The sequence below is a fragment of the Betta splendens genome, chromosome 15 (genome assembly GCF_900634795.4).
Source record: "Betta splendens chromosome 15, fBetSpl5.4, whole genome shotgun sequence".
Taxonomy (NCBI): domain Eukaryota; kingdom Metazoa; phylum Chordata; class Actinopteri; order Anabantiformes; family Osphronemidae; genus Betta; species Betta splendens.
Genome location: NC_040895.2, coordinates 8,131,257 through 8,154,456, shown reverse-complemented (window position 1 = coordinate 8,154,456; position 23,200 = coordinate 8,131,257). Strand labels below are relative to the sequence as shown.

Genomic DNA, 23,200 nt, shown 5'->3' with positions numbered 1-23,200 from the left:
TCTGAAACAAACACGACATCGCACGGCTGACGGCACCGTTCCCCAGATCAAGTGTAGGTCTGTGAAAGTCAGTCTTCATTTGAACAAGTGAGAAATGCTCATAATCCTCTGTGAGACTAAGTCCATGAAGATGTGAACGTTTTGCTCCATTTTCGCTTGGAGCTGGAGCCGGGATGAGACCAGCGTGAGCCGTAGGAACATCCGTCAGCAGGGACAGGCCCACCTGCTCCCACTCCAACCGAGATTTCCTATTTCACAAGCAACAACAAGGACACTATTCCCAAAGTGGCCTAATTGGTCCAGCTCTGCTCTTGTCGTCAAGTTATTACATCGTTTTCCAGCAAACATCACTAGTTTTAGGAAGAAGTCGGCATAAATCACCGGACTATGAAATGCCCTCCTCTTCACATCCGTCATCGGAGACCAATCTGTTGTCTCCCAGAACTTCATGGCTGACAAAGGTCACCCGCCCGAGGCCCCGGCTGAGACTCTATCCTCTCTCTGGACATATGCAGTGGCATACGGGGGCCCGGATGCCCCCCCGCCTCTCCTGCTGACCTCTCCCTCTCTTCCAGACTCTGAGAAAGGGTCCCGAGGTTGAGGAGGTCCTGGGGACTGGACACATTGCAGCATTAATTACACACTCAGTTACCATTGAGCCTAATGTTTGGCCCCCCACCCCCCTTGGGCTTAACTCCTTCCTGACAAGCAGGGAAAGTAATGGGGCCTCTGTGGCTGGTTTGCCAGCAGTCAAGCTTCTCTATGAGCTCCTCCACAGTCCGGTTCTCACTGAGTGACAGCGACTAAACGCTCCCGCCCTGCGTCACCGAGGCCCTTTTGGAACGTTATCTAGCAGAGGCTGCTGCTGCTGACATCCTCACTGTGCCCGTGAATGCGATTGGTTGTGGAGGAAGAGAAGGAGGAAAAAAAAAATGTACAGGGAGATGAAAGAGAGTGTGCACAGACAGGATATCCCCTGTGGTTAACAGCAAAGTAAACACAGCGAATGCAGAGGGAGAGGAAGTCTACCTCTGTCACACAGACGCGAGGTGAGACGCTCGCAGACGTCCTTGAATGTATAAAAGATTAGCCTCCGCCGCTGCCTGAAACTCCAATCACAAGTGCCTCTGCCCGTTGCTGAAGTCATCCAAGTCCTTTTGACAGGGGCCGTAGCCGGTAATCTGATAGGAGCACTTACAGTATCAAGGTAAGCGTGTTCATTTGATTAATTCGTAGCCTACAGGCTCTGTGGAGTAAAACGAGGGAGCGCAGCATGAGATCATGACCCTGGAATTCTAAACAATAACATCTGTGGCGGCCGCGTTCAGCTCGGTCGCCCGGTCGCGTTTCCTCCTTCGCTCCCTTCGCCTGCGTCGTCTCCTTCCTGCTTTCGTCTCCAGCACGTGCAAACCGTGTATCAAGGCACCTGATCCAGAGCGGAGGCTCCGTCGAGCGCCCGCGCGCACGGACGTCGGCCCGCGTGCACGGACGCCTTCGGAGGCCGACGCGGTCTCGGTCCACGTCGTCAGCAGTGAAACACCATCATCACGCTTCGCTTCACGACGCTCCGGCGTTCACGGCAAACAACGCTAATCCCGGATCCGTGTCGGGATTTGATCCACTGCATTGGATCGACCGAGTGAAATGTTTGGAGCTTTCACTTTCTTCGCACCACAAAAACAGAAACAACATGTCTGTAAATGTCAGAGCTCGTCCGGCGTCTCCTTCACTGTTAAGAAGAAGTGACGCGGTGCGTTCACTGTCAGCTGGTTGCCACGGGACCGGGCTGATGGATGAAGTGTTACTTTGTGGACTATTTTTAACTTTTCCAAACCAGCGCTCAGACGTCCCATCTGGACGGGGTTACGAAGTTTTTTGCCATTAGTTTCAGCGCCAGACTCCGTGAGCGCTGCTCGGAGGTCAGAAAACAAACATTATACTTGTTTATGTGTCGTGGCCTGAGGAATCCAGCCCAGTGAACGGGGTAAAAGACGGGCTGCTGCTAAAAAAATGATGTGTGAAATGTAGAAGGTTAAAAAGCCTGTAAATAATATGCTTGATGTGGAGGTTTGTTTGATCATAAGAGGATTCGTATGGAATTCATATAGAAATTAAATGATCAGAACAGTGTATCAGTTTGAGATTATACACAGGAATGACGGCCAGACACAGCGATGACATGAAAAAGTCACATCAGGTAATAAGGGCGGATGTATTGACAGGACACAGAATGTCCAGTGTCATTGTTTGACTGTCGCACTCGGCATCATTTCCCCACGTGTTGGCAAAATAACTGCGCTCGGGAGCGCGGCAGACAGACGTCATGGCAGACGGCGTGCGGCCGCAGGACAGGTGACTTTTGTCACACTTCGGTCTGGTGCAATGCGTGACTCCAGGGCACGCACAGATTCTGTTTGCCCCATGGTCATGAATAATGGAAGCCATTAAAGCAGCGCCAGCAGACGCTGGATGTTGTTGTTGCGGCACCTGCCTGAAAGCGAGCGGGAGCTGAGTCCAGGTTAAAAGACGCATAATAATATTTGAAAAAAACGTAAACAGAAACCATGTAATAATGGAAGTTGAAGTGACAAAATAAATATTGCAACGATGAAAATATAATGTCTAAAATAGGTAGGAATGATACTGAGACAATGTAATGAGATAATACTGTACATTCAACATAAATGGATGAAATGATTATAATATAACATATAAGGGCTTTTTCTTTCCTTCGCTACCTCAAGTACACTTTCTATAATTGCATGACCTGCCTCTGTTGCTTTGATCTCGGCTGAATGGGAAGAATGAAGTTTAAAGGATGGGCTCCACAAAAGAGGACTGTCTGACAAACAGGCCTGGAACTGGGGTGTGTCCGGGCAGGAGAGTTCAGTTTAGATTCTTTAAGAGACAGGGAGGTGCGCCCTGCCTCACGGCGAGAGCTAAATGTCACACGTAGATAGGTTGCAGAACGATACAGCAATAACATTGTGTCTGAGCCTCCACAGAGCTGCTCTAATGCACATAATGAACTAGGTTCCCCTTTGTTTGTTTTCCAGACAGGCCACAAGGCCTACAAATAAGCCTATATTGCACATAATGCTTTTTATCAGTGCTGGGCTTTTGCTCCCGCCACTATTTGTGGCTTTATAGTGAGAAAGGGTGTCCCCTGGATTACGGGTAATATAGTAAACAATAAGCGGAGCCGAGCTTCTCTCCCCATGAGGCTCACATAGCGTGTCCACCGCAGAGGGAGCCGTAGGTTTTCAATTACGCTCTGTAAGTGGTCCCAAGTCGCTCCCCTGTCACAGGTGGTGGGATGGTGCTGGTCATCGCTTTACGAAAAGTATGGGGAGAATTCATTAAGAAACCGATTTGTTTATGTTTCATGGGTACAAATGTGAGTCACACGCAACATTTCTGCTGCTGTTGGTGCTAATTGCTAATTGCACTAGAACACAGCATAGCCAGAAACACAGCTGACTGTGTATTAAACTTAAAGCATAAAGCAAATGTTTATGCAGCTTGACTTGAAAAACTGAATTTTGACTCTAATAAATCGCTCTTCAATAATGGAACCAAAACCGAAACTCAAACACGTTCACTTCTTGTCATTTTGTGGTTGGCATTTTCCCGGGTGGCCCCCACCTGGCCCTGTGTGTGTGTGTGGGGGGGGGGGGGGGTACATTCAGTAATAATAAAGCCCCTCGCACTCTCTCATCTGTACTGCATGTGTTGCTTTGGGGGCCGATGAGCCACCAGAGTAGAACAAACCCAACTCACAGAGCAAAAGCTACAGAGAAGGAAAGCGAGAGTGTCTGGACTCAGAACCCAGAGAACCACAGCGCCCCACCGGAGGACTGTAAAGGGGAAGCCCACACAGCAGGAACAACTGTACAATACACCGTGGTGGGATTGATTTCCATCAGTCCCAGCGCCGCCTCCCCAGAAGAGAAAAACCCTGACGTGCATATCACGCTCAAATCTGGCCCACTTCCTCCGCAATATGTCATGTGTAAACTATATCCTGCGGTTCTGCCTCTGGAGGTCCGAAGTCCCACGCCGAGCCTTGGAGCCGAGCCTCAAGCCTCACCTTGGACGAGCAGAGGTCAGAGAGGAAGGAGGCCGTTCCTTTGGCTGCAGCTCAAAGCCTCCGTCTACGTCACAGAGCACGGGTGGACGTGTGAAGGATGATCCACCGGGCGACGGCCGGATCAAAACAAGAGCCACGCTTCACTTTCATGCTGGATTTTTCTTATTTTGTCTAGTTGGACTAGTTTTGGTATCAGATACAGCAAAATACCTTGAGAACTTCAGCACTAAAAAAATGGCTGGTTTGAGCAGTTTTTGAAGACGGTTTTGTCCCAATGCTGCAGATCTCATATAAATAATAATAGCCTGAAAACAGATGAACATTAGATGCCCAACAAATGTTTATGGCCTTTCTCTGGAGGGTGAATGGGCCTTTGCCTCAGAGCTGCTGTTACTGGTCATGTCATACTTGTCAAATGAGGAACAGGGTGTTTAGTTAAGGCAGTTTAGTTTATCTGAGGCTAAATAGTGACATGTAATAGATTGTTGGCTCAATCCCATTTAAAGGCAGAAATAATCCTCAGCCCAGTCACTACCAGCCCTTTGTTATCTGACATCGAAATGACACCATTCCAGCAACCACCTGTCTCCTTACATGAGATATTATTACAGCGATTGGTGATGCATTCAGGTCAGTTGGGAAATTTGACTTATGCAGGCGTTGGAGGACTTGTTACAGCCTCCTAATGAGGAAAGAACGACTCCAATCCTGAATAATTCATTCCAATGTGTTTGTGTGCATACGATTATGACCCAGTGTTCGTCTGTTTAAGGAATGAATGAAATAAGGAAACTTTTTTTTTTTGGCAACACTTATTCAGCTGCTCAGAGAATAAAGTGACGTCTTAAACAGCAGCGGTGCCCTTTGAGTCTTATAGGAACACACTCATAACCAGGAGCACACACTACTTACACTTATTAGCAATTAAGCTTCATTAAACTTTGGAAATTCAATTAGTGGTCTCAGTTTGTCATCGGGCAGTGTTTTGTGACAGCCAACCCCGCTGGCATGTGGTGTCTAATGCCTGTTAGCACACTCACGTCCTCCTTCCCACTGCCTCCATCCTGGGATGTAGTTTTGCCTTCGTGATTCCCCTCTAACTTACACGTATGTTTCTCACAATCCAGCATCCTGCGGCCACATTTAAACTCGTCATGTACAACACACAGGGGCTGTAAAAGACTGGGGCAAAGCTATTACGGCAGACAAAGCCAATGTGTTTCCATAATGATAAAGCAGGGGTAGAGAAGCGGCTTCAGAAGTCTGCAAACCGCCTTTGTTTTGCTTCTAGGCAGCGAATATTTATTAACCTGTGGGTCTGTTTGATTACAGTGTGAGGTCAGCTCCGTGCTGTGAACGTCCTCCCACACATTCACTAATGATAGCTTTGCCGTGGAGCGCATACAATGCATTTCACCCAGAGCGAAGTAGCCACATGTAATTCCTCATCCAAATTACTGTAATTAAGACATTCCACAATCCTTTATATGTTATTTCTTCCTTCATGTGCTGTTGTTTCTTGTCTGGGCTCTCGTTTGATTCGACAAATCAAATCGGGCCTATTAGTCCCACAGTGGTCTGAAATTTGCATTCTGTTTTTGGAAGTGAAGTGGACAATCCTGCTGACTTGTGTGGACCATAAACAGCTCAGATCCAAGGAAAAAATCCCTTTGTGTTATTATTAGCATAAGCGAGCGAGAGCGTGGGGGTCTCTGTGCTGAAACACTGCTGCCTGAGTCCGTTTCCCCTCCGTTGCGAGGTAACGCCGTTGATTTAGAGTGCATCGCTTCAGCATAAATCGCTTCCAAGCGGGGGGTTCCTCTGCAGCGTCCAGGCCATCGCTTCACGACTGGGGCTTCGACTCTCTGCTCAGCGTTGCGTGGAAGTTTCCGAGAGCCACGCTTTTTGAACCCGCCAGCCCCATTCATCATGCAGTCGTTCGACCCTGGAAACGTCTGCGTTACGATTCCACGGTTTACCGCCATAGCAGCATAGTCATATTTTTTACTGTATTTATTATGTTCAAACTTGTAGCATTTATATTTGAAAACTTGCGACTGAAAATGCTTCTCTCTCTCTCTCCAATTGCTTAATGGCGGGATAAATTAATTTTGATTGGAAAAAGCTGAGCCTGAGTCACCCGTGGTCACCTACCTTCAATAAGCCTGCGATTCTAAATGAGATTACGTTGCTGTGGTAGTGAGCTCTAATTAGGGCTGATGCTCAAGGGAGGGATTAGTAGTGAAAATGCATGAAATTGAATTAAAGAAGAAGCATATGCGCAGCTGAATATCCTGTTCAAGATGCAGATGGGAGAGTAGTCAGGTTATAAGAGCTATGTTGGTCTCTATTCTAAGTATAGCGTTGCAATGAAAATTACTTACTGCCCACTTGGGGCTGAACCGTTCATCACATGTACAAGAGGGATGAATGAAAACATACCCCCTGGTCAAGGAGAGAACACATTCAATAAGTCAAGAAATCATCAGATCGCCTCCGAACCAAAAGCACATCCACCTCATCCGGAAGATAATATCAAATGTTGCGCATGAGTTGGATGCAGATAGCAGATGGACGAGCGTTATGTAGTTTCCAGATGAAGGTTTACCCCCCGAGCTGCTCAGTGAAGCGACTCGGATGAACAACGATGAGCAAAGATGAAACCTGACAAGACAAGATGCGAGGTTTACAGGTACGCGGCTTTCCCATCAGCCCGCTTAAAGAAGCTTCTGTTCGTGCTCACACCCGGAATGCGTCAATAATTCAGTTTTCTGTTTTAAATATAAATGCGCTCCTGCAGCCTTCTATGCAAATAACTCCAGACAAAAAGATTAGAATGTTTCCAAGACCTCAAAAGAAGCCTTTTGGGGCTTTCGGAAGTGCCAGCAGGTGGGATTTGGGATCTGAAAATGATCTGATCCAAATGAGGAACATGTTTCTCTAGCCAACCATCAGCTCGCATTTATTTTTAACATTTGCCACAAGAATCTGTTCTAGATGCACTTCAGGCCACTTGGAGGAAGCGCTGCGTTCGACGGTCGTGTCATCGGGGAAAGTTGGGACCACACACAATAGCCCTTCGTGACTCCTCAAGGCTGGAGTCGCGCAGGCACCAAAGATATACAACTGGGGGAGAAGCCTTGCCCCGTGCCTTTTTAAAAAGCACTCGCTCTCCTTGAGTGTCTCCAGAGTGGGACAGATGCATCAAGGCGAGGCGACCTCCGGCAGGGGTCAAGGAAACACGCAGGGACGCTGGGGGGGGCGCGGCGTGACCTCACCGGAGGTATGCAGCACTCAGCGGCCATGTTGATGGCAGCCACACACACACACACACACACACACACAAACACACACACACACACACAAACACACACACACACACACACACACACACACACACACACACGCACACACACACACACACACACACACACACACACACACACACACACACACACACACACACACACATACACACACACCAGTGGAGCTTCTTTCCATCTCTAACCAGTGGAAACCCCTGACAGGAGGCGAGGCCGCCCTCTCCTCCCTCGGCTGCAGGGCCCAGAGGCCCTGGGCCCGTCTGCACCCAGATGACCAGGCTGACACGCCCCCAGACGGCCGCTCTGTCGCGCACTGAGGGATGTTTTTGTTGTCTCCCTTGTTTCGGCGCGACAGAGCCCGCTTTATTCGCCTCTCTCTCCTTCCTCTGCCGCCGCCGACGTGCAGCGTCAGCACGTTACAGTGCGTCCCCTACTCAAGTGGCTGAATAAATTCAGATTACGGGAGAATTATTCTGCTCTGTCTGGCAATTAAGCACGCTCATGTGTGGCTTTTCCAGGGCAGCCGGCCAAGGTCTCATCAGCGCCAGTCCCAGTCTGATCTAATTCTACCCAGCGCCTGCCTTTGTCTGTGGTAATACATTTCTATCAGGAGGGAATGTGCCGCATAGGATTGAAATATCTCTTTCCACTCACGCTTCCTGAGCTTCCAGCGCTCCAGCGAAGGCGCAGAGGATCTCTTCTGGTCTGTGTGGCGCGTTGGTAAATCTAAACAAGATGAGGCCGTGTCTGTGTGACAAAATGGGATGTCGAAGTCGTTTAAGTGTTGTGTGGAAGCTTTTACACCCCTGGGAGATGAAACCCTGAGTTCTCAATTCTGACTGTCTGAGAGAGTAATGCGCAGCTGGCACTGGATAAAAGTCTATTAGAGGGTCGAGTGGATATTCTGAGACACGGTGCAGGTTGCCCACGGTCTCCGGGCGTGTGGAAGATCCGTGTTTATTTTGGACTTGAGCGACAGGGAACGCGGTGCAAAGGCCCAGACTCGGGAGGCGGGAGACATCACGTCAGAGCTCGACGCGCCGCCGTCGGAGCCGCTGACAAAGGCTGGTAACGCGCGCCCGCTCTCGCACCGTCACCTCCAGAGGAGACCCGCCGCCCTGCGGCCGGGGGCCTGGCCCCTCGCCAGCGGAGGGGGGTCTGAGCGCGGAGCCGGGCCTCGCCTCGTCCAAAACGCAGCCACCACTTGAAACGCATTCCTGCCGCTATTTAACACAGCGGCTCGACACAGTTCAACAGCTGAGGTCCTCCATGCTCCGAGAGCGGTTGAACCGGCCGGGGTCAGGAGGCTGTAACCGTGTACGGGGGCTGCGGGATTAAACTATTACCTTAAGCACAGGAAGTAAATGAAATATGAGCCCTGGTGATTCCACAGAGCTGCTGTGCAGCTTGTGTTCCTGCTGTATATACATGCTGTTTTCTGCTAAGGGTCTGGGATGAGCTCACTGTGAAGCTCATAAAGTCATGAAATGAGGAACTTGGAATGAAACGTAGAGCGAGAATTCGTCCATAACAGAAACTCACAGGCCTCATACACCTCCCTGTTGTTGAGGAACCGATGTATATGTGATCCTAGTTCACGTGGTCTCATGGTGTGAGTTAGAAGTATTTCAGCTCCATGTTAAAGGGGTAGCTGAGGTCACTCTTCAGAACCAAAGAAAAAGTCCCTCTGGTTAATCTGACCGAGGTGGTTGCTATTACCAGGAGGACAGATAACACATGGGAGCATGTGGAAAGAATCACAATCACAGCCTCCAACGCACGCACGCACGTCCGGCCTCACAAACTCCCCGTCACAAACACGCCGTCCGCACACTCGGACGCATGCGATGTGAATCTGGAGCCGTCCGAACCGGAACCATGTTCCGTGTCGCCTCAATGTGGTTTCACCACGCGGCCCGTGCTTTGCACAAACTCTTAAATCCCTTCTGGCCTCGCGCTGCGCGGACGGCCCTTTTTTTTTGGCCTCCCACCGCACTGGAGCATGGACGAGGCCGAGGCTCACTTTTCAGGAGGGGATGCTTCGAGTTCCAGAGGGGCGCACATGAAAGAGCAGCGGAATATAAAGGAGTGCCCACGGACACAGTGCAGCGCTCAATGTGAGGACAATTTAGTCCTGATGGAAACGCTGGATCAAAGGCCTGGCCTCCATAATTGCACATTCCCCAACAAATACTGTGCCATTTGAAGAGCGGGCCAGACCTCCGGACTCCTGAGACCTGTGCTTGTGCGCAGACACAAGCGGCCCATTCCTTTGGCCTCGCTATGTCCTCTCTCTCCGCGTCTAGCGAAAAGATTAGAGAAACGCGCACGTTCCAGAAGCGCTCGCGACGCCTCTCCGAATGCCCCGATGCGAACGGCCCTCGCTCCGAAGGCCGCGGCGGGGAGGTTCACGATGCTCAGACGTGCACGCACTTGCAGCAAGATCTCTTTGCTCTTTCCTGAGGTAAACTGGAGTTTGGAATGTGCCAGCATCCCTGAAAAAAGGCCGCCTAAGCGCGTTCTGTTAGCGCTGAAAAATGACCGCAGCCTCGGCAGAGACTCCATAGATCCTGCTTTTCCGACTAATTCTAAGGATATTAGGATGATCTGATTAGACTAGCGGGTTTATCTCTATGAGAGATCCCATTGTGTGGCGGATAGAGGGACGGCAGGGCAGGAAATTGTATTAAAAGCAAACCTTTCTTACCGTCTCGGGTGCTGCCCGCAGGTTTATTTCCCCTCCGCATGCAGGTTCAGCTGCTAGAATGCTGTGTCAGAGCTTGTAAATGTAGATCAGGTGTCTGCGCTGTGCTGCAGGTGGGAGCCGTCCGGACGGAATGTGAAGGAAACGGCTAAACAGATGTGGACCACTTTCCAGCACACTTGGTCCCAATCAACTGAATGAGCTCGATGAATATTTGGAGACTTTCTGCTGCGCGTGCGAGGATTTATGTGGGGCTTCCGTACTCGCGCCACCATCCACTGGAGCTGATGTAGCCTGGACCCCCCCTCGCTTCAGTCAACACTGACAGCCCTGTCCACCAGAGTGAGTGCTTACTCAAGGACTTCTAATGGTTTTATGTTGCGTCTAGACTTTAATAAGCAGTTGTGTTCTCCCGACAGCACAGCCCAAATATCCCTCGAAGGTCCTATGGCGGTGCCTCGGTAAGAAAATACTGTACGCATGTGTTGCAGAGCTGAACTCAAATACGCTCCTCGTAGACCGGAATGTGGTAAACCCACAGAAAGATGCCCTGTCATCACAAATATCAACCAGGAAGTGTGCTTTTCTGTTTTACTATGCTGAAATAGTATCACGTATGGAAACAATGCAACGTAAAGAAAATACAAAACATGACTCCTTCCTTTAAAATCTGTTTGAATAAAAGTGAAATGATACCGACTCCGGCCTATTTTCTCCAGCTCTAGAGCTAAATAGTTTTATACTGTATCTTCAAAGGGAACAAAGATTGAATTCATATGACAATTCATATATGTGATAACACACCCTTCAGTGATCCCATACAGCCATTACCCTATGGTGACTGATGTAATGAAAGCTGAGTAGGATGTTGTTGTGTAACTCCACCTGCGCCATAGTAACTGTAGGCTAGAGGACGAGCCAATAATAGTCTGTTGCTGTGTTCAGTTCTGTTCAAGAATGAAACGAAAGACTTTAAAGCAAGAAATCGGATGTAAAGCTGTTGCTGAAGTGGTTCTGTTTGAAATGTGATATTTACTGGACTCTGTTGCTATGAGCCACACGCACCGATACACATCCGTGTGCCATCAGCGGCTCACCTGTGACCCGTCCGATTACGCACGGGCCGGGCCCTCTCCCGGGACCCGGTAGACGTATGAGCGCAAGCCGGCCTCCACTCAGCGCTGACCTGTCGTTAACCTGGCAGCGTTTTCCTCAGTTGTCGGCGCAAAAGCCTTTAAGTGGCTCAGATTGAGTTTCTCTTCTTCTTCTGGCGTTCAGGTTCAAAGCAATCGCGTCGAGGGAGAAGAACAATCCAAGGAAATCACAGAATGTCAGGGACTGGGTTTCTCGAACGAGCCCAGATGCAAGATGATAAGTTGTCAGATTTTAACATGAGGAAGAATTGGATCTTCAACAACGTACAAAACATGTATGGGCCCATACATTACATATAAATATATATAAAGCTATTGCTGCTGTATCAGGATCAGTAACCTTCAGGCCTCCAACCTGACTCTTCCTATTCAATCCAGAGCTGACGCTGCAATAAAACTCCTCTCCAATAAATTTGTTCTCAGGAAACGGGTCACATGTGCCTAATTGGGCGGTGGGCAGGGGTCAAACGCTTCCCCCAGCCTTTCACTCTGTCACCCGCACGGCTGCAGCCTGGTCCTGGATGTGAGCGTGTAGCCGAGTCGCTGTTGCATTTTGGCTGAAACTAATGCGCTTCACAACAGACTGCCGGCAGTGATTTTTTTTTTTTTCGTGCATTCACATTCACTTCGCTGCAGCTAAAATCTGCCCGTTTAGCCCGAGGCCGCGAGCGCAGGACGCGGCACAAATGCCACGCACACACCTCGCTAAGCTTCTTGGAATAAACAGCCAATTTCCACCATGTTACCAGCAGCTGATTGGTGCAGAGTTAGTGTTCATGCCTGCTTCAGAACCAGCCTACAGCAGAAAGAAGCCGAGGTCCCACGAGTGCTGCACAGACAATCAAATAATGACTCAACGCATCGCTTTTGCTCACTAATCACTATCTCTTTCCTCATTAAGGCCCCTCTTTGTACATTCACTGTACATTCGCAAATTACAGTTGACTTAGTTTTCCATTGAGATGTTGCAAGCTAGCGCTGAGGAGGCTAAAGGGGGGGGGGTAGTTACATATTTGCTGCTGTCTTTCAGTACTAAATGAAGGGTGTTTTCTGTCTTTGGCAGTTTGTTTAACCACTTATATGATTGGATCGCTCATTAATTTTCATTCTGTCACAGCCAAGCCGTAATCATCTTTTAACTGTGCCTTTAAACTGCCATCCTCAATATCTGTCCCATGATTTAATGCTGACGTATTACACAGTGAGTTGTTTTTCTGCCACTGATGTATTCTCACACTTTGATTTGATGAAGCGCTGTAATTCACTCTAAGCGAATCAGCGCCGAGCACCGTGTTGGATCTGGTGAGGCCCGGGCACATACTGTGCTGTATTGTGTGGACTGTCCCTGGAAAGTCAGGCCACAAGAATCCATGTGGCCTTTATAAGACACATTATTTACTCATCCGATGTGTGACGTTGGCTGTTTCTGGCGCTGTGTGTGACATACCGATAAAACCGGACTCATTAGCAAAATGTGAGAATGTCACCGTTTCACTCCCGCAGCTCCTCGCCTTTGTTATCGTTACTTCTTACCTCTCCGGCAACAATCCTCCTATCTTGATAAGCTGTCAAGTGTGAATCAGGCTCAGGTGAATCAGGTGAAACGCCGTTGTTGTTTTGTTTTTTTTGCTCCTCTCGCTCGGTTTCGCTTCGTGCATGTGTTATTGTGCTACGATTTCCCAACTTCGCAGCTACTAGCCACAATGGCCACAACCCATCTGGCTGCTGGTCACCACACCTATAGGAAACACACCCACAGGACATGGTTTATGCCTCAAAATATTGAAAACATTATCCACATCCATGTGCTGGGTAAACACATATTTCACAGGCCAAAAGCATCCATCAACTTATGCTAAACATCCGCAGGCTCTTGCGACAAACTTCTCCGAGAGCGCCTCAGCTCCGCAGAGCTTTCCTGTTGCTCTGGTGAAGCGAAACGCCGGCGTGAGTTGTGGCAGGAACACGCCATCAGCACATTCTTGACTTTTTGATTTGTCCTGTGACATGTTAGTCAAATTCAAACGACTAATAAACTAATTCGCCTCAGAGCCCTTTAATGGTCGCCAGGGGGATTAAGGCTATTGTGTCACAGATCTTTAATTACGATCATAACTAACTCATTAGCATTAGCATTGTGTTGGAAACACAGCGGAGCAATTATTGTTTTATTGTCATGATGAATTCTCCGCGGCATGCGAACGCTACTCCTCCTGCAGTACGTCACAATAAGCACAGCCAAGATCAAATAAAGCAAAGGGCCTGTTGCCCGTCACATAAACATATGACAAGGATCAATAATGGAGCAATATCAACTGTGCGTATGTGCTTTTATAGGCCATTGTGCTGCAACGTACATGTTCTGGCCTTTTGAGAGCATGACTGGCCCGACAAAGAGGAAGGATGCCGGCCAGCTGTGGTTCTGATTCAGCTGTTCATTTGTGCGGGTCCAGACAGATCAGTGCGAGGGAGGGTTTGCTGCTGTGAGGCTGCTCCACCTAATCCCAGGCTGCATTACTCAACCAGTCCATGCAGACGCGGGGACTTCCCCTTCCCTCCGAAGACGTGGAGGAACACTGTATTGCCTCATGTACCGCTGAGGTAATATCATGACTTCAACCGAACGCGGCGCAGTCGAACCTGAACATTGGCTCAAGTGTCTCGGTGTGCGGATGAATATATACAAAGACAGTCGGCTGAACCTACCGCTGCGTCTAAGTGCATCTCACGGTGCGAGGCAACAAAGCTCTCCCCGCCTGTAACATTAGTCTGCTGAGAGTCCTCGCGCCTGGACTCCTATCGAGGGTATCGAACAATGCTTGTAGTCACTTTCCCGTTTTTCCCCCTTATGGATACCAATCGGGCCTCGTTGAGGGGAAATCCAGCGCATGGGTGTGCAGCGGCTTCACGGGGCATTGTCTCTTGCACGCAGCTCTAAAATTACTCCTGTCTACTGTTACTGGCTCTTCTTCAACAGCTCGGGGCTGCGGAGAGGTGTCATTTCTAAAGAGTCCGGGACGCGGAGGGTAAACGGCATCGGTGGCTGTTCGAACGCGCCTCGTCAGATCCGCCGCCTCTTATCACACAGTTCACAGGCGGATAATTGTGCAAGTGCAGCTCGGCTAGTCTTTTTCTTTCGCGGCCCTTTTCATTATATAACTGACACTTAGCGCGAGTTAAGGATGAGATGTGTCTGTGTGGCGTAATTACACAAGCAGGTTAATCGCTCTTCAGTGGCACAATGTTCAGAAGGAACTGTGTTAAGAGTGCAATCTGGACCTGCACTGACATATTCCCCTCGACGGACGAATATGAACTTGAAGCGGAGCATTGGGTCTATCTCTGAAAACAAACAGGGCCATATATTTCCCCTGGAATAACAGCGATCAGCTGTATCAACACTGATCCTCCTACTGCAGCCAGCGAGTGAGACGACCGCCGAGTCTGAGAACTGTCCTCTGAGCGCACGTGTGCAGCCACTATGCAAAGTATTGTCATCCGGAGGAGCTGGATGCTGAACTAATGGGGGTTGGAAGCAAATCTGGCCCCTTGGCCCCCGGTTTAATGCGGCGCAGGCTCTGCACACAGGCAGCAAACGGGCAGTTTCGTGGCTCTCGGTGTTGTGTCAGCCAGACTCGCCTAACGTTTTCATCCGCAAACAGTCGCCGGGTTGTTTGCACTGGCACAGCTGTTTGCGCTGCCTTTGTTCAGCCGTCTGCGCACTCCCTCGCTTTCTGCCACTTCGATAACATAATACTCCGAGGGCTGTGTGTTCCCGAAGGGCAATAAAATGAGAAGGAGCCGCTATCGGTGCTTCGATTGAGCAACGGCAGATTGGAACGCAGTTGAAAGGCTCCGAGAAGCGCTCAGAGCCCAGTCCCTCAAAGAGGGTTCAACTTAATGATGACATGATGAGACACTTTAAAGTGTGTTAATACATTTATGCTACTCATATACATTTTTCACATAACAGAAATATTTACTGTGTCAAATCATAAAACAGTCGTATAAGTCATTATGATGATGCAAATGCATATTGGACCAGTTAACTGATTAGTGGCATATTCTCCAAAGACCCTTATTATTATTGTCAATACAGATTTTTTCTGCCAAAACATTTTTAATAAACAATGATTTGGGAGTAGTGTCAAACATCCAGCTTTTGACTCCTCAGGATTCCTGTCATATTATCAGCACCTCGCCCTCCACTCCAACACATCACTCACTCCCCTCAGCAGCTGAAATAAAGAGCTCTGCTTTTTTCTCTCTTTTTGGTATTTCATTTTGCGTTTATTACTGTGTCAAGGACTTCCCGGCGTTGCCTCAGTCACCGCAACCCGCCTGAGCAGGGGTCATCACACCTATAGCAAACACACCCTAAGGACGCGGTTATTGCCTGGAAGTCTTGAAAATATTACCCGCATCCATGCATTGGGTAAACAAATATTTCCCCGACCAAAAATATGCAACAAAGAGCCTCACTGGCGTTTCTGTAGCTGCTGCTGCTCCGCTCTCCGCAGAACAACTAATAAACAGAGGGGCTTTTCAACGACCCGCTGTGTTTGTGTACGTCATTAATGTTCACCTTAATACCGTTAAATGTTTTGACACTCGGTTCAGTTTGAGGAAACTCCGTGGTTAAACATTGAAAATGTCAACAGTGATTTTAAGCATGAGTAACCTTAACCTTTGGTTCGATAGCTCCTCTATCGGAGCCTGCTTTGTTTCTAACGTCGAGGGGGAAAGTTGTTCGTGTAAACACGACTTAGACTAAACACATACAGTAATAAAAAGGGGCACAGAGCCTCAACCTCTGGCTGCTGCAACCTTCATGCGAGCATGACGCCGTGCTTAGTCACAGACCTGCAAGCTATAATCTGGGGGAGGAGTGGGGGGGGTGCACTCTGTGTTTTGTTTCAGTCATCAAAGCTATTGGGTTTAGGGTCTCCTCTCTATGCCTATCACTCAGCAACACTCACGGCCACTTGGACCCTGAAATTTTACTCCCGGCTGCTTAGGGGAGCGAGCGTTGGGGCTGAAAAACGTCTCGCTGGCCCTGCTCCGCGCGGCCAGGGGTCACTCCGCCATTCTTCTGTTACACAAAAGACTTCTTCAAGTGCCTGTGCGACAATGGCCTTTAGATCAGTGGAGCGTAATGATTGCTGGCTGACGTGAATGCGCTCCGCATTAATTGAGCCAGAAATAATATGAAGTTTTTAGCTTTTTTTTTTTTTTTTTTTTTTTTCAACTTGTCGGCATGGAGACCGGCCGGTGGCGTCCGACAATGAAAACAGTCACGTTGTTGGGCAACGGACGTCAGTATTAGGACTAATACAGGCCGGGACTCATCTGTTCGTGAGCACAACCTCCCGCTTTCAACGTTAACAGCGAACATAATGTCGCTCACAAGCTTCTTATAACAAACGTGCAGCAGCCACATGTCGCCAGCAGCAGCACAGCCTGGTCTCACAAGACAGACACAAAGGAATGTCAGATGTGCTGACACAAAAGACCCCCTTTAAAGATTGGCCATTTACATAAAGCTCCGAGACACATTAAAAGGTACTCTGTGATTCCAATTAGGTCGGAGCGAAAAAAGCATTATCGCGTGAAGCTAATTGGAACAGGGTTCGGCGTGTGCGGTTTCCAGCCTGTTTCCCTTCAAGCGTCATCGTAAACAGAGTTCGGCGTCTGTCAGTGGACTGGGAACACTGGGCCCCTTCTGCCGCGCCGACCTTGGTTCGCAGACCCTGTGAGACTCGCCAGTGGCTCGCGCTCTTTCAGCACCAGCCGACCCGGCCAGTGACGGACGGCGGCGCTGGCGTCGGAGCTCGGCCCGGCCAATGAGAGGGCGGCAGAGGCCGCGTCCACGCCGCCGCCGCTGTTGTGAACAGGCGAAAGCGTCCCAGCGCTATCGGGCCGACGGAGCAGCCGAGCGCGGCCAGTCGTGCGTTCCTGAAGCGCCTCCATGCTCCGCGGCCCTTGTGTTTGGGCTCGACTCCCTTCAGCTAAAAGTCCAATTTGTGCATTAACTTCAGTCGTTCTATTAATCATGTGCAGACTTGTCATGTTTCGCCTTGGCTGCCGATAACGCTGGATTATCAGTGGTTTAATGTGATTTCTTTTTTCTCTCTCTGTCCTGTTGCTGCTAATGGAAACACTTTGCTTTGGTGTTTTGGACCATTTAGTGTGGAGTAACCACCAGAGGACAGAACCGGGCACGGATGCCAGCTTGCTGCAAACTGACACCTCTTCAAAGGGGCCCGACTCTGCCAACCATGCGAAGCTATTCTCTTTCTGACCCCGGTTCAAAAGGAAAGACTTGCTCTCACACTTTGAGCCGACTGGACCCCTAGCGCCACAGTAAAATAAATGAAGGAATGACATCACGGTTACTCACAGTCCATTGTGTGTGTGTGTGTGTGTGTGTGTGTGTGTGTGTGTGTGTGTGTGTGTGTGTGTGTGTGTGTGTGTGTGCGTGCGTGTGCGGCTTAAACCGTGAGACCGCGATACTGGCAAACGTCGCGTCTCTTCCCTGTTTTTGTGCTTACAAACAGATACAACGCTCCATCTCCGTTTCTGTTTCATTCCCAACTTTGACCACTGGAATGCTGAGGTACAGGAAGAGGGAAAGTTTGAGCGTGAACATTCCCGTTTTCTCACATTTCACGATGTTTGGAGGCAGCGCTGATGTGCAAAGAGTTTCCCTGCCGCCACACGATGCAGTGTAGGAAAAACAACGTAGTCAACAAGCAAGTCTCTGGATGTTGGACCCACACGGAACCAAACCGGCCTTATTATTAAAACCCTCAAATTCATAACATGATTGAAATGATCCAGACAAGAAACATGCAGCAATACTGAACTTAGACGATCTAACCACGCGCTTCTTCATGTTCTCCTACAGCTCCGCTACAAGCAGCAGTTGGGCGAGCGTCCAAGCAGCCGAGCTGATTCGCTGTATTAAACGAGTCCTACACGCTGTCGTCTGTGTGCGACCCGCATCGCGTACGTGTTGTTTGTCATTACACTGTGTGGAAAATATTACTCCCACTGACAGCTTTATGGCTGTTTGACGCAACATGTTGAGAGCGGTGACTGAGGAGAAAGATGGCGGCAGTAAAAGCCTGGAGCTGTGTCTTAGCGGTAGCGGCATGTAGCGGTTCTGACGGTTAGCGCTGGTCCTGAGTCAGTGCCCCTGGAAGCAGGAAGCGGTCCGTACCTGGGGAAAGACTTGTAATCAATATAGCAGAGAATATACAAATGAATCATGACTCCTCGACAAACCCACAGAGATTTATCACTCTTCACTGGTTTTCTTGGCTTGCGAAGGCACTGTTGTGGTTCCGTGTTCGACCTGTCAAGCCGTAATGGCAGACAGAACTTGTTGGCAAACACAGTGAAGCAGTTGGAAGCGTCAGAGTCAGACGTTTCCCTCACAAGTCTCGTGAGGCCAAAACCAGATCAGAAATATCAGGTAAACGCAGCTGACAGCTGGAAATGAAAGTTAATGTCGCCTCAGATTTGTTGGACAACATCGTTTTTTGTCGTACTGCACTCCCAGTCCCCCAGAAGGCCAGCGTGAAAGGACTCGCATTGTTGAAGATGTTGCTTTATGGCTATCAACTGTTTTATGCTAAGCTAACCTAAGCTAAGCTAAGCTAAGCTAATCACCCGCTGGCTCCAGCCTCCTTTTCAACCACACTGATAATCCGAAATAACTGGAATAATAAAACAAGCTATTCATGTGAAATGATTAGATTAGCGTTTCTGGGCAGAAAAGGAAACATTGTGCGTCTTATCACCACGCTTGTGCTGATTTACGGTTGCGTCTTATGTCATGACGGCAGAATGGGAGTGAACGTGAGCTCATCGACGGGCAGCGGGTTCGCGCGAATCGGTGAAGTGGACCTTTAGCCTGCGTCGTGTTCTGTATGTGAGCTGCTCCCTCATGTTTCCACGCTCCACTTGACGAAGACGCACACACACTATAAACAAGCAGAATATTGTTCCTCCCTTGTTAGTTGACACGGCATAATCTAATTGTCAGTGTATTGACTTGCTAAATGTTGGCATTGGGTCTAAGCCCAGAATTTCATATAACAAGAAATTGGTTTACTGTCATCTAAAATTAAAAGAATAGATTTTCACTTATTACTGTGAGGAAATGCGTTAAGTAAAGACTGGGACAGTCTTCCGCGATTGAGTTTTAATGTCGTCTTGTCCGTTTTTATTTACATCCCGACACCGCATATGGGTTTTTAATGCCATATCGTGGACTTACATCTAGTTTCCTGAACTAACATTGTGGCTTTCAATCAGCAAACCTACCAAAACAACATCAGTTCCAACCGCTGCGCTCAGGAGGGAGACGACGGAACACGAAAGCATATATCAGCCCGCGAGGGCCTGTTTTATCTCAAGGCCCCGTTCCTGGTGTGCGATCACACGTTCTGTGTGCGTATGTGGGAGAGACCGTGGATTTGTTTACTTTAGGGGAAAGTGAAATGCGAGGGGTCGCCTTTATTGAAGCTGACGGGCCCATTTGGAAGCAATCATCAAATGTGTCATGGAAAAAAGCGCTACGTCATGGCGCGAGGGACGTCAGGACTGTGCCAGCATCAATATTGTTCCTCAGGCCTGGCAATAAATGACGTCCTGACCCGCGTTCTCTCGGCGGGTCCTTCCTCTTATTGCACCAAAAGGAGTCTTATCTCCATCTCCGTCCTCGGACAGGAAATTCAGGCGATTAGCCGCACAATATCCTGTTTGAAGAGAGCACCGTTCTGATTCACTGACCCCGAGGTCGGCACACGGAGCCTCCTAACGCTGGGGGACCACCTCCGGCGGCGCGACGGGCGAAGGAACTAATCTCCCCGCCTGAATACTTTCCGTCCTCCCACCTGAGACACTCTCACACCGATTAATGATTTCGCTGTGCACATGCGTCTTCCACTGCAGGAATAAATGGAACTCGGACAATAAGTCACCATCACGTGTCACCGCTATAATGTTGTTAGCCAGGTGGCGATGCTACGCCGGTGAGCAGTGTGTTATTAACCTAAGCAGGATAATCTGGTTTGTCTCTGAGCGCAGCCCTCGGAGGATGGCACACCTCCCCGGACGTTGAGGACGCGCGTCGGCGATGCTGATGCGAGGCCGTTACGGCAAGAACAAAGAAAAACCCAGGAGCCGTGAGCGTCCAGCGCAGCAGCTGGACCCCAACCGCCGAGCGAGGCCGCTTTTACGCACCCGCGTGTTAAAATAGCATCACCTTGCGGAATGGGCCTTTGGATAAATGTTGAGAATAACAAAGCGGCCGCCTATAACCGAGGACATAATATTTGCCTGAGCGTTGTTCGCTGATACCATCAGTAACGGGTTCTGTGAAAGCAGCTCCCATAAACACACCGCGTAAACAGTGCGCTGCTTTTAAATGGGTCTGAATGCAGACAGGGAGCGTGCTCAGATGGGCTCCTTCAGCCTTCACCTCTCTCTCACTTTCCCAGAGAGACTAACTTTACTGTGTAAACTAACTCACACTTGTTAACTGATTCACTCCGTTTCTTTCATGCATCTCTGGTTTCCACACTATGACTCTGACTATATATAGTTTTACAGTTCTAGCTTCACTGTAAACCTGAATTCATCATGTTTATTTTAAAATATAACAAAGATAGAAAACTCTATCTTTCTCTCTCTATCTAGTATCACTTTACATCTGCTCTGTCTCTCTATCGATTCTTAAGTAAAAGCAACTCCTGTTGCACGTAATGAGTTTATCTTAATCCATACTTATGTAAAGCACTTAAGTAAACTATTAGCTTTACATTTACGTTGCGTTATAACTGAATACAAGTACGTTTTCCTGCAAAAAGTTAGTTCCTGTCAGTGATAACTTTTAATCCAGACCAATAATATTCATATTCATTTCGATATTAGCTCCTTTTGGCCCAGCTTTTAACAAAGGTCACATGCAAAATCACTTAATACTTGTTAAAGTTACATATCCCTCTATCTGTGTGTGTACTGGGGGTTTCATGTTATGGTTGTGATGTCACCAGCTGGCTCCACTGCCCTCATAAAGCAACAATAAGCCCAGCACGCGTAGTAGCGCTTGTGATGTGAAACGGCCCCCGTGGTCCATTGACCGAAACGTGTGGCAGCTGATGTACGTGTCGCTTGCACCGCGTCCTGACGCTCAGGAGCAGATCTGCCTGCAGCGTCACGCTGCGTTTTCACATGATTTCTTGTCTTTCACTGTTGACTGTCCACAGGAAAAGTCCTTGTTGGAGCAACACTGTCACGTCCCGTTTGGCCGCGTGAGACTGTGTGAGTGTTTGATGGCCAGACAATAATGACATTAGTCAAAACAGGATGAATTTTAAAGTAGAAAGCCGGCAGGTCTAAATCTTTTTAGGAGCGAGCGTTTCAGTAAAGGAAAGGTTTGGGGGGAAGGGGTTGTTCACTAAGCACCTAATCCACCACATTCTTGTTATAGGGGTCTGAGTCTGAATTCATGCCGGCCTCAATGCCGCGCGCCGCGATGGGAGGCTGAGGTAATTGGATTGGAACACAGCACTGAGTGTCAGACAACAAAAGATATCCATCTCTCTCACGGCCGTGCAGCTCTTTTGTTGCCGGCTGGAATCCGTTCTGTCATCGGCTCTGCTCGCCCCCAGGTCCGCCGCGCACGGGCCACCGGGACCGGCCCAGACCGGTGCTCCATCTCGCATGCGGGCCGGCGGACGTGTGAAGCGCGGATCCCCCAAAAGCCCAGGGGTCATTTGTGCGATCATTACCATAATCACATTAAGGCTGCAGGAGATTAGCGCCGTGGCCTCAGAGGAGAAACCCTGTCTGTGCTCCATGACGACTGCACAGCACGCTTATAGCGGGCGTTGAGCGCTGCTTAGACACCTATTAGCAGTGTGATCAAAGAGGAGGAAGCTCAAACACTTTTCCCTTCATGTGTACTGGAATTTATGACCATTTGTCGGTTATATTTTAGAGCTGATGCTAGCTGGTTAGCAGATAGCAGACAAGTGAGACTAGTTTGCTTTCTCAGGCAGTCTCATATATATCTCCCAAACTTTACACTGAAGTTCAGCACCACCACCTCTCTCCCGCACTTCACCGTCCCAACACAAACATCACCTCTGGGCAGGTTGTGGGAGCTCAGCAGATGGGACCCTGACACATCCCCCCACCACAAGCCCATAATAAAGACCCTAGACCGGCTATAGCCATCAAGGAAACCCCCCCAAACCCGAGTCCCTGGAGGTAAAAAGGACTTCAATTAACCCTAATTACCCAGAGAGAGCATTTCAATGAGGCCTGCAACCTGAGATGTCTATCGGCGCAGCAGCTGAGGCGGGCGGAGAGGAAGCGGCGGCTTTCATCTCGAAGTTCAACCACAGGAAACGTAACATTTGCATATTGACAGCAGTGATTTAAGAGGGTGGAACGAACAATTAGTCTCTCCTTAAAGGTGAACGCTTTCTACCACAGCACTGCTGGAACAAACAGGGCATTTGGGGTTTTTCCTGCTATCCCACATCCCTGTGTCACCGCGGCCTCGAAAGCACAGACAATATAACTGCACGGCGAAGACAATAAACGACACCTTGGATGCGTCTTCCGACAAAAATGCTGAGGAGAAGCCAGCGCGTCCTTCTTATCAGGCACAAACGCGTACGAGTGAGACTTGTGACACGCTCATAAACGGCTGTAAAGTGTGATGGTGAAACACCAGGTAGTTACTCATTGATGCGCTCCTCCCTCTGGAAATGTCACAGGGCCCAACGGTGCTTTTTGATTGTGACCCATTGAGTGACCTGTGTAATTGGTCCACACAATTCACTGAGCACGGGGCGGTGTGTGTGTGTGGGGGGGGGGGGGGGCAGAGGGGGGTTTCCGTGAGTGGGTG

General features: G+C 49.1%; 1 long non-coding RNA gene across 1 annotated transcript; it reads left to right on the top strand.

Annotated features, from left to right (window-relative positions):
* Positions 1-1,072: 1,072 nt before the first annotated feature.
* On the top strand, positions 1,073-10,816 carry LOC129603004 (uncharacterized). The gene is made up of 2 exons (XR_008692528.1): positions 1,073-1,207; positions 10,231-10,816. It is a non-coding gene; the product is annotated as an uncharacterized LOC129603004 (long non-coding RNA).
* The last annotated feature ends 12,384 nt before the right edge of the window (positions 10,817-23,200 follow it).